This window comes from Neltuma alba, unplaced genomic scaffold (genome assembly GCF_004799145.2).
Source record: "Neltuma alba isolate B1F8T4 unplaced genomic scaffold, ASM479914v2 tig00001922_pilon, whole genome shotgun sequence".
Taxonomy (NCBI): Eukaryota; Viridiplantae; Streptophyta; class Magnoliopsida; order Fabales; family Fabaceae; genus Neltuma; species Neltuma alba.
In genome coordinates this window covers 15142-25955 of record NW_021632670.1, presented here as the reverse complement: position 1 = coordinate 25955, position 10814 = coordinate 15142, and the positions used below count along the sequence as shown (strand labels likewise).

The following is a 10814-nucleotide window of genomic DNA, read 5'->3' as shown; positions in this document are numbered from 1 at the left end:
CAATCATTTTGTGGAGCTTAGTGGAGTTGCTGCATTGATGAGAGGCTAAGTCACAATCTCTCTTGGAAGTTAAAGCCAAGCTCAAGTCTATGCATTGCTAGAGAGTTTCTTTTGATTCTTTTACTTTTATTTGATCTGTGATGTGAGTAATTCAGTTGATTTCATTTATATTGTAGTTCAAATGCGCTATTTCAGTTGATGATATGCTTCAATTATAGGAAGTAGAAAGAGAGATAATGGAACAATGATTTAGTTGTAATACCTTAATTGAATGGTTGCTACCTCTAATTCTGAGCAGGATTGATCTTATTTCCTGATCTAGTTGTTTCAGCTTGTATGATTGATCTGAATAATGTTATTAAAATAATGCACGGTGCTAATTGTTATAGAGATATTGAATTGTTGAACTATTGCTTTCTTTGCTAAAGGAGCTTATCCTTTACTATTAGGACATTAGAATTATTTAGTTGATGATTCTAATAACCTAATTGCACAATGAAATTGAACAATGTTTTGGTTTATCATGTAATAATTTGGCTTGAGACTCCATAATTCTATTTAGACTATGATGGCAAAGTAACTACTTCAAGGAAAAATATCATTCACATAAATAATTTCCATTTCATATATGACCATCAACACATTCAAAATATGCCAATAAACCAAAAAAATTAGACACCCTAGACAGTTTAACATAAATAAAAGAAATTGGTTGTCTTTAATTTGTTAATTTGATATAAAGTGGATTAATTAAGGAATTTTAACCATAAAAAGGCTCTTGTGAATTCAACTTAGATTAGGCTACTATATTAGATCTTAGCTTGATTTAGTTTTATTTTTTCTCTTTAAGAGCCCTTACTGCTTTTGATTACTCAATTAAATTGTGAAAATATGTTTATGAGTGAAATATGTATTTTTCTTAGATGATGAACTTTGGTGAAGTGAGAAGTGTGTTGACTTGAATATGTAAGCTTGTATTTGTATAGTATTTGTGTTATGTTATGAAGTAAAGGTATATGTTGTGATCGGGAAGTATATTCTTTGTCATAATAAATCTTGCCTTGATAAAATTGTTATATTGTGATCATGCATATAGGTCATAAGTGAAGATTGGTGTTTACCATGTGGTGGATGACTATTCTTGAAGCCCATTGACAAACTCTCATTTTTATATTGGATTTTGGGATTAACTAGCAAGTTTGAACATTAATTTTGTGTATCAAAATATTGGCATTTTTAATAATTCTTGGAATATTTTATAAGTGAATCATTTTTTCTTTGAATCCGTTTTTAGGACCTTGCTAGGTCGAGTTGAAGAAGGATATTTAAGGACATTCTTAAAATATGGAAAAAGTTTTTCTACTATAGGAAATAAAATTTAGAGGGAAGAACATTCTTCCATCAATTCTTGACTAAAACATCAAGTGAGGGAAAACTTAAAAGTATGTGTGTTGACTGATGGAGTTGAAAATAATGGAGAATAACTGGATGAGTTTATTTTCTACCATGTCACTAATTCATTAGGAATCTAGAAGCTAACTAAGAGAGCTTGACTTGATTCCCTACCCATTAAATTCTTCAACATCCTCTTCTCTATGATATCTTCACCATAATTTGTTTAGGGAGGGAGGATTTTTCAAATCACATTAATTTCTCTATTCTCTTGTTCACCTATCTTGAGCTCAAGTTCCATTTTCTTATTGCAGTTTCACTTATGACTTTTACCGTTGGTCTTTCCCCTAGTATTAGTAGCTATATTATTTGTGTTCATCTACTCATTTTTTACCCTTGAGTCCAAGTTTTGAACACAGAGGAGAATCTTTTAATTATGAATGTTGGTTGAGTTGATTCATATTCATGATGGATGCAATTACATCTATGGAAGTCATAGTTATGACTAATAGTTGGAGAATTAGGTTTTCATTCTCACTTGTCTAAAGCAGAATAATTTGAGCTTGTTATTGATTTGCTATAGTCATAGGATTGGTGATAAGTGCTCTGGTGAGTTTCTAGATAATTCTTAATCATTCAATTTTTCTTTATTCTCCTGACTGTAAGTAGATGAGGAGAGTGAAGGCTATCTCTAGGTGAACACCATTATAACATTTTTAGCTCCATTTTCTATCATTTGATCCTTTTAATTTCTTGTTGTCTACTTTTTTAATAATCAAGAAGCTAAAAAAATAGATACAAATAACATATTGCATTCTTTTGGTTAATCACTCCATCTACTTAAAATTTGGTAAATTGTTAACTTGTGGCTTATTAGATTCATTAGGTAATCTTGATATAATCAAGCTCTTTTGAGACATGATGACCTAGGCTAGATTTCACCTTTTACTACATTTAGTTTAGAATTTTTGAAGGGTAAAATGACATGCTTTTCACCTGTGTAGCACACCTACACTACCAATCCATGAAGTTCTTCATTTTCCCTAGCTTGGAATTAAGAATGAGCTATTAGGTACACATCTCTTGCATCATAGTACATCCTTGGGTGGTGTAGGTGTAGGAAACAGCCCGTTGACTTGAAGTGGAGTCATCTTTGGTCGAGTTACTTAACATGGAAGGTTCAAAGTGAGTGGAGTAACCTTTGGTCTGTTACTTGATATGGAAGGTTTGAGTCCATATCAAAGAGTAATAAGGAGGAGTACAGTGGATGAAAGGGCATAAATTATTATGTTTATTATTGCATCTGTGGTTACATATTCTGTGAATTAAGATATTTTTGTATGGCATTATTTCACCAACTTACTCTTGTACTTGTATATGTTGTAAATTGATTCTCAATTATTAGAACTTAATTGTCTCATCACTTTGTTCTTTATTGTTTTCAAATAACCTCATAGTTTGGCTTGGAGCAAAAAGAAGCAACCAAAGGCATAGGCATGCATAGCCTAGTAGGCCTCTAGTGGCTTGAAAATGTATTGATATGTATATTGTTGGGACGGCTGCAAACCATATGATATTGTTGCATGTGACTCTTTGGTAGATTCATACTGGATTTTATTTTGGAGAGCATATATAACGTTGATGATTTCAACTGTGCTGTGATTATTTGGGTTGAGCAGGTATATGACTTGTGAGGTAAGTTTAGCCCCGAGTCTTGTTATGATGGTTGTGTGTGATGAGTTTTGTGAATGGTTAGTGTGCCCCATGACCTTATTGTAGTTGTTCTTGGGCTTGTGGGCCCTTATTGTATTTGAAGAAAAGCTTCTTTTAACTGTGATAGATTTTTTATTGTGATTAATTCTTTTCATAGTTAATCTACTTAGTAAGCCTGACTCTTTATAACTATGGTAGGGTTTTCAAAATACTAATCTGAATCTTTTTCTACCTTCATTTCTTGTTTAAATTGGTTCATGTTTTGTGTAATAAGAAAATGTCTTTTCACAAGCTCTCGTCTTTGACTCTCTCACACTCGCTTACTCTCACACTCTTTACGTTACAATAGAAAAAAGAAGGGTACCACAATTGTTGGTAAAAGAAAAATTAAATTGCAATTGGTGGAAAATGGACAAAGGCAAAAGCAAGGAAAAATAGATGCTGAAAATTCACTCTCTAATGCTTGAATGATATGCGACACAAGGGGGCTATTAAACAGATAAAATAATAACAAACAGATGCTGAGCATCAGGACCACTAAAAACTGACTGAAGATATTGGACCCATTGGCACACTAACTTGACCCACTAAGATGATGACTTAAAACTAATTGGTAAACCTGAGATTCAAACACCGGACACATAAGCCACGTGAGCCACAATATTTTGAATGAGTCAAACCAACAAAGTGGTACCGAGATATCGAGGATGAGATTAAGAAAATAATAAAAGCAATAAAGTTTGATAAATTGATCCTTTAATCATTTATTTAGTAAATTAACTCTTAGCACAAATACTCACAATTGCTGCAAATATGCCTAAAAATCATAATAAACTCCCTAAATTATATGTAAAAATATGTAACAAAATAGAACAGTCAAACCAACAAAGTGGCTAGCACACTGAGATATCAAGGATGAGACTCAGATGAATATTACTAAGGGGATTATTCTCTGTCTATCACTGGGGAGCATGGAATAGGGTTGTCCATGCAGCTTTGATTATGTCCAACCATTACTGGTTGAGTAACTTGGAACTTACTGGGATGAGACTTGACGGTTCATTGATATGAGGAGGGGTTAACGAAAACAGATGTCGTTGCGTCGGATAAATTCAAGTACTTCAAGTGGCATCCAATCCATTTGGGTTAGCAAATGGCATCGACGTTTACATTCAGATAAAGAAACAAATTGTTGTTGAGGTTTCACTCTTTAATAAAGAAACTTACTTATGGAATGTGGGATGGAATGAGCAATATTATTCTGATAAGCGATGTGCAACTTTGGAGCTCTTTTGTGGTATTCTGTTTAGGATTTATTGGTCTGGATTTTTGTTGCAGGGACAGGATGCTTATTAATTTTGCTCAAGTCCGAGATGCAGTTTCATGTATTGAAATCAAGCCCAATTAGATATTCTCTTTTGCACAAGGATCTTAGCAATATGTTTTTATGCTTAGACGGGGTAGATGTTCTTACTTTTAGACTATAAATGCAGTTGTATTCATAATAAAAATAAAAAAATCCCTACTGTATCAGCATCGCTCTCAGTTTGTGGATGTTAAAATACAAGCTAAGCAATAACATAAACATTGAATCATCGACTTTTTTTCCTTTTCCATTATAAGAAAGGAAGTTTGATAAAATAATCAAACATCATGCTGACAAACAATGCCCCTCTAAATTTTAGTAACATACAGAAAGCTGATCACACCATTGTATAGATAATACAAACTAATCTATAAGACTGGCTCTATATATTTATAATTACTTAAACTATGGACTATATGTTTCTTTCCTTATCCATGGGCCATGGACAACACTAAACGTAGCTGTTCTTGTGCTAGTGTACTACACTGACAAAACTCATCAACTTTAACTTATTGCTTGAAGGATGTTTGCTCAGTGGAAAGCGATCTCCTCAATATCATCTCATTTGGGACAGGGAGACTTATGGTCCTGCCAGAAGGATTTAGTTGTGGATTCTTCCTTTCATTCAAATCTCACAGGAAGTAAGTCAATTGCTGTTTCTTCCTCGAACCACCTTCACCATACAAGTCATTCCACTGCTTCAACTCATTCATTCCAGCTCCCTCAGATGCAAAGCTTGCCGCAACCTGTGTTCCAAAAGTTTTGAAACATGAAGCATTGACATTTGTATCAAGGAAAGGCATTTTCTTTAGTTTACTCTTCTGCTATGTTTATTATATCTAGAATCATTATTCAACAGTTTGCGTCACCTTATAACACCACAATCGTTTTTCATTCTATTTTCTATGTCATTCATTATTCTATGTAGTTAAGAGAAAACTCCATGAAGTTTAAGATGAAAGAGAATCGTTACCTGATTTTTCGCCTCTCTGAAGTCCTCCATGTTCAATGGCCGAAGGACAATAACTCTTTCCTGTTCAACTTCCTCTTGTGCATTCCCAGCATCTGGGGCATTTTCTACTGTTGATTCTTCCCCTTGTCTACCTTGTACATCTTTATATGCAGCTTTCTGCTTCTTCTTCTGTAAGGAGGAAAACAGAATGAGTACTCATGAGTCAACTATCATCATAATGAACACACCATTAGACTTATTGTTACCAGAGTCTTCAGTCTCTCTTTCTGAATTAACTCTCTGACAGGCCGGTAAGCAGCGGTTGTGCAAAGGTTCTGTATTGCAACCATTCAAAGTGATGGTGAATAATATAGCAAATGCACCAATGGAAGATTATTAAAACCATTGAGAATAACATCAGAAAATATTATAAAGCATTAAATACCTTCAAATCACTTCCAGTATATCCTTCTGTCATAGTTGCTAATTCCTTGAAGTCAACTTCATCATCTACCTTTTCTTTTGCCAATAGAGTTCTCAAAATCTTCTCCCTGTTCTCTGCTGATGGAAGCCCTACCATAATTCTGTTTATCAAAATTTAAAAATATATATATTTCAGCAATATTCCACTCATAATCACCATACTCTGTCATCTAATTGTACATCCCACAACTCAACATACACTAAAACAGAAGTAGTAAAAGAAGAGAGCAAGAGGAACTAGGAAGAGATACCTTCTTTCAAATCTCCTAATAATGGCTTCATCTAGATCAAAGGGCCTATTTGTTGCAGCAAGAACAAGGATGCGCTGATCTGGTTTTGTCATAAGGCCATCCCAGTGAGTCATGAATTCATTCTTTATTTTCCTCATGGCTTCATGCTCTCCAACTCTTGTGCGTTGGCCAAGCATGCTATCGACCTCATCAACAAATATAATAGTTGGGGAGACCTTAGCTGCCAATGTGAACAAAGCTCGAACATTCTTTTCGTCTTCACCAAACCATTTGGAAGTTATGGTAGACATGGATACATTGATGAAGCTTGCTCCAGCCTCCCTTGCAATGGCCTTAGCCAGCATTGTCTTTCCTGTGCCAGGTGGACCAAACAGCAATATTCCTCTACAAGGCTTCAGAAGGCCTCCGGTGAAAAGGTCAGGCCTCCGTAGTGGAAGCATCACTAGTTCTTGAAGGGATTCTTTGGTCTCTTCTAAGGAACCAATATCATCAAATGTCACATTAATCTCATTTGCTGCTATTACCTCTGGCCTTATTCGTTTCTCAAATTCATTATCTGGAGGAGGTTCCTATAAGGTAACAATGAGGCAATTTTCAGACATAAAGGTTATCAATAATGAAATTTTCTTTTTCTTATAAAATCAAAGGTTGAGGCTTACAGCAACTTTGGGTTCTTGAGGAACTGAAGTTGCATTCTCGGCCTTTGCCACTGAAGCTGTTGTTGCTCCTACAGTTTTCTTTTCTGGAGCTGCATTTTCAGACTTCGCTTCAGGCTTCACAGCAGCAGCTTCCCCTTTTTCCTTCTGTATAAAGGGAAGGACCAAGAAAATAAGCGGGGGGAAAAAAACGTGGATACAGACATAATACATTATTTGACTAGACATACTCCTCCATACGTTACATGAAATTTAAAAAATGAGGTACATTGTTTCTAGATGGAGAATATGTGTGGCTTACTATAGTTTTTGTTATAAATATATATTAACAAAATTATAGTTCCAAGCTTAATAATGATTAGACATTGACAAATGATGCAAACCTCAGACTTCACATCTTGAGCTTCCAATTTTAACGTGTCTCTTCCATATGACTTTCCCTCTTGGAATATACTCAATGCTTGAGATAAACTATTCCACAAAAAAATATATAGTAAGAAAATGGGGAAAAAAAAAAGGCAGTAGATGCGAAGAAAGGCTGTCAGTCTTAGGCTCACCTGTTGCATGAAAGAACAAGTTTGCCATTTCTGTACTCTGGGTCTTTGTTTTTCATTAAATGATAAGAAATTGCTGACACGACAATCTCTTCTATGTAGTTACTAAGAACCATTGTGTCTGCCACACAGATGGAATCTAGATCGTCACAATCAAGATCATTTGCTGCAAGTACTTCCAAAATATGGTTTTTGTTATCCTGAACCTGGATCTTTTTCATGTCTTCTTCCAGTTGAGTCTTCCAGCTGACAAGATGTGATTCATCACCTGGAGGTCTAATTTCGATGTTGTAGGGAAAGACTGAAGTAAGTTTCTCATCTACCTCACCGTAGTCATTACCAGGATCCAGAACTCGAGAACCGAGAATCAGAACTGGTCCAGAGAGTTTCTCCAACATTTTTTGTAACAATTTATAAGTCCTTTGTGATCTATTTATCAACTTATCAACATCCCGCAGATACAGCACTATGGGATAAGTTTTTGACACATAACTAAGGACCTGCAAGAGCAACTTCCACTTGTCATTTTCTTTCTAAAGAATATCATCTACGGCCTTGCTTAATTTCAAAAGTATAGTAAAATACCAAACCTGACAGTTCCATCTGTTACCTTGTAAAGAGATTGTATAAGAAGTTTTTCATCAAAAGACCAACTGGTTGTGCGCCTAAGAGGACCTGAAGTGAGACGAAAATGGAACAAAAAATCACAAGAAAGAAATATTGACCAAGTGAGAATGATTGTATGAACTATTTTTTTCAAGCCAACAACCATCATTGATATCATTGCATAAGTTCTTGAAGTAACCTGGATTAGAAGGAGCATTCTGCATGGCAAGGCTACTGATATTTGCAGAGGCAGAAGCATTCCGACGAATGCGAGGAGGATTGCAAGATCCATCAGTTCCCCTGCAAGTATAAAGGAAAAAGAATGTACTAAGAAATGATAAAAACAAACTAGAAAAGAAGTTAATTTTGTTATGGTGGTCAATACATTATGTAGTCTTACATTGATCTGAGGTCCATGCCACTGCTTTGTCTAATGATTTTTCCTGCAAGTAAAAGCCCCTGGTCAGGCATATGGATCTTACAATAATAGTTCATGTTTAATGACATTTACATTAACCAACATACAAATGCAATGCTAATGTCCCAGTAGACAAGAGAAGGAAAAAGGGATAAGTACTTTGTTTCTTGATTTCCATATGCAGGCTCATCAGAAAAATGGAAAACATGAAACAAACCCTACTTAAAGCCAATTGTATCAGTCTTCCTTCCCTATTTAGTGTCCGAAACCTTTCACAGCATGTCTTCTGAGGTTAAAAATATCATTTATTCTTACTTTCCTCATTTGCAGATATAAAGCAGACTCTAGAAACTGAAGCATGTGCAGCCAAATCATGCATTAGTCTGTACCTTTAGGTTCCTCCTTCTGTGGAAAGATTGAAAATGACCCAAGTAAGCCAGATAGTCTCTCCAAAGTTGACTCTGAAGTGGACCTCTTAAAAGCCTACAATATGACAATAAATCAGGTTGTTTAATATTAGTTCAAGAAAGAACAAGTAAGTACTGAACAGTCATCTATGATATTAGGAAACAGATTTCTGTGAGAGAATTAAGCATTAAATGATGTAAAAAGTTGATCCAAAAGACAGGTAAAAGAAGCAAAAGAGAAACAAGAATCTTACGGATTCTTTATTGCCAGAACCATATCTACTTTGAATCTGCACCGATGACGAACCAATCATTACATTCATGAGCAAAGGAAGAAAGCATATATAGAATGACACAAAAATTTCTCACAATTACCTTCAATGAAAAGTCGGTTAAATCCAACAGAAGCAACTTTGCTTCAAAGTAATGAGCTAAAGCTTTGGCAAGCACCTGTTGGTAAAGTTCTGTACAGAAGAGGGGAACGAGTAATTACTCTGAATGTGACTGTAAATACCAAAAAAAAAAAAAAAAAAAATAATCCTTTCTCAGAAAACAAAGGAACTCCGAGCAAATTACCTGCTGGTCCAGAGAGTAGAATCGTCCGGCTTGCTGGAGAAAGATTACGTGTAAATTTGGAGACCTCAGCATGTTTTAAATGGACATAAGCAGCACTTGTCAGCAACACGCGAGTCTGCTCACTATCATCATATAAAGGTTGGAAAGGGTAAACCAGAACTGAGATTTTTTATGTTAAAAGAGAAAAGAACTACTAACTCTATGTATGATCACATCAAACTTTCATCTGAGTCCAACTAGATGTGGATGGCTCAGGATCAAGTAAAAATGCTTTCATTCGATGAAACTCCCATTTAATTAGCATTAGGTGATATTTGATATATGTTATTCCCAGTAAGAAACGTGTCCGTGAGATAAGGAATCAATGGTTAACAGAGTAAGAAAGAAGAAAATAGTCATAGAAATTATAGTCTTGACAATTTCAAAGAAACGAAAAGGCCTCAGAACAAGAGATAGGGATGTAGGAAAGATTCAACGTAAATCATCGCAACAGATTATTTACCACCCTCTTATCCTCCGGCCAACAGAAGAAGCAGGAGGGAAACAAAGGTAATTATGCACTCAGGAATAATAGAATTTCACATAATTATTACGAAGGCATTTGTCAATCATGTGAGAAAAAGAACTTAGCATAGGACAAACAGATCTTGTATTTAGGCATGCCAACAAGCTTCTACCTTGCTAGAGAATTAATATTTAGTTACGCTAAGTAACCATAATCACAGTAAACGAAACAAATTAACAAACAAGACGGAAACATGTAAAGAATAAAACAGGAACGAAGATGTAAGCAGCCCAGAAATGGATAGTGATTGAAACATCAGTTTAGCAACACAGAAACATATGAGAAACCAACTATGAAGACGAAATAAATGAACTTTCAAAACATGAAGACGAAAGGTTTAAGAAAGAATTAGTCGTGACACGATATGTTGCAGGGTATCTAACCTGAGATAATAAGGAAACTGATTAAAGGTGACTTTGGTTTCTCTGGCATCAACAACTAATCGAAGCATTTCTTGCTCTATCTTTCCACAGTAAGGGCGTTTGAGGAACAAGTATTAGCTCCCCATTTGCTTACGTTTTGCCCAGAAGCCAACCCAATGCCCACCCCAACTCCCACACCAACACTTAACGCTGAGATCAACAAGCCTTTCTGCTCCATTTCTTCCCCAGAAAAGAAAAAGAATAAAAGGAGAGAACTTTTTTATCTTATCTTCCTCTTCTCTTGCCTTTCAGAGGAAGTAATTCATCAAGTTTTGATTTTGAAGCAGGAAGAGAAACCCAATGGCGGAAATTGAAAAACAGAGTAGGGAAGAAGATTGAAAAGAAGAGAGAGAAGAAGGATGTCCCCGAAGCACGGGACGATTGTGAAGCCGTGTGGCTGTTTGTTTTGAGAGAGTGGGAATGAAGAAAATGGCGAAATAAACGGATCCCGAG

At 35.4% G+C, this 10814-nt stretch overlaps 1 pseudogene; it reads right to left on the bottom strand.

Moving 5' to 3' along the window:
* Positions 1 to 4692: 4692 nt before the first annotated feature.
* LOC114714088 (uncharacterized) lies at positions 4693 to 10814 on the bottom strand (annotated as a pseudogene).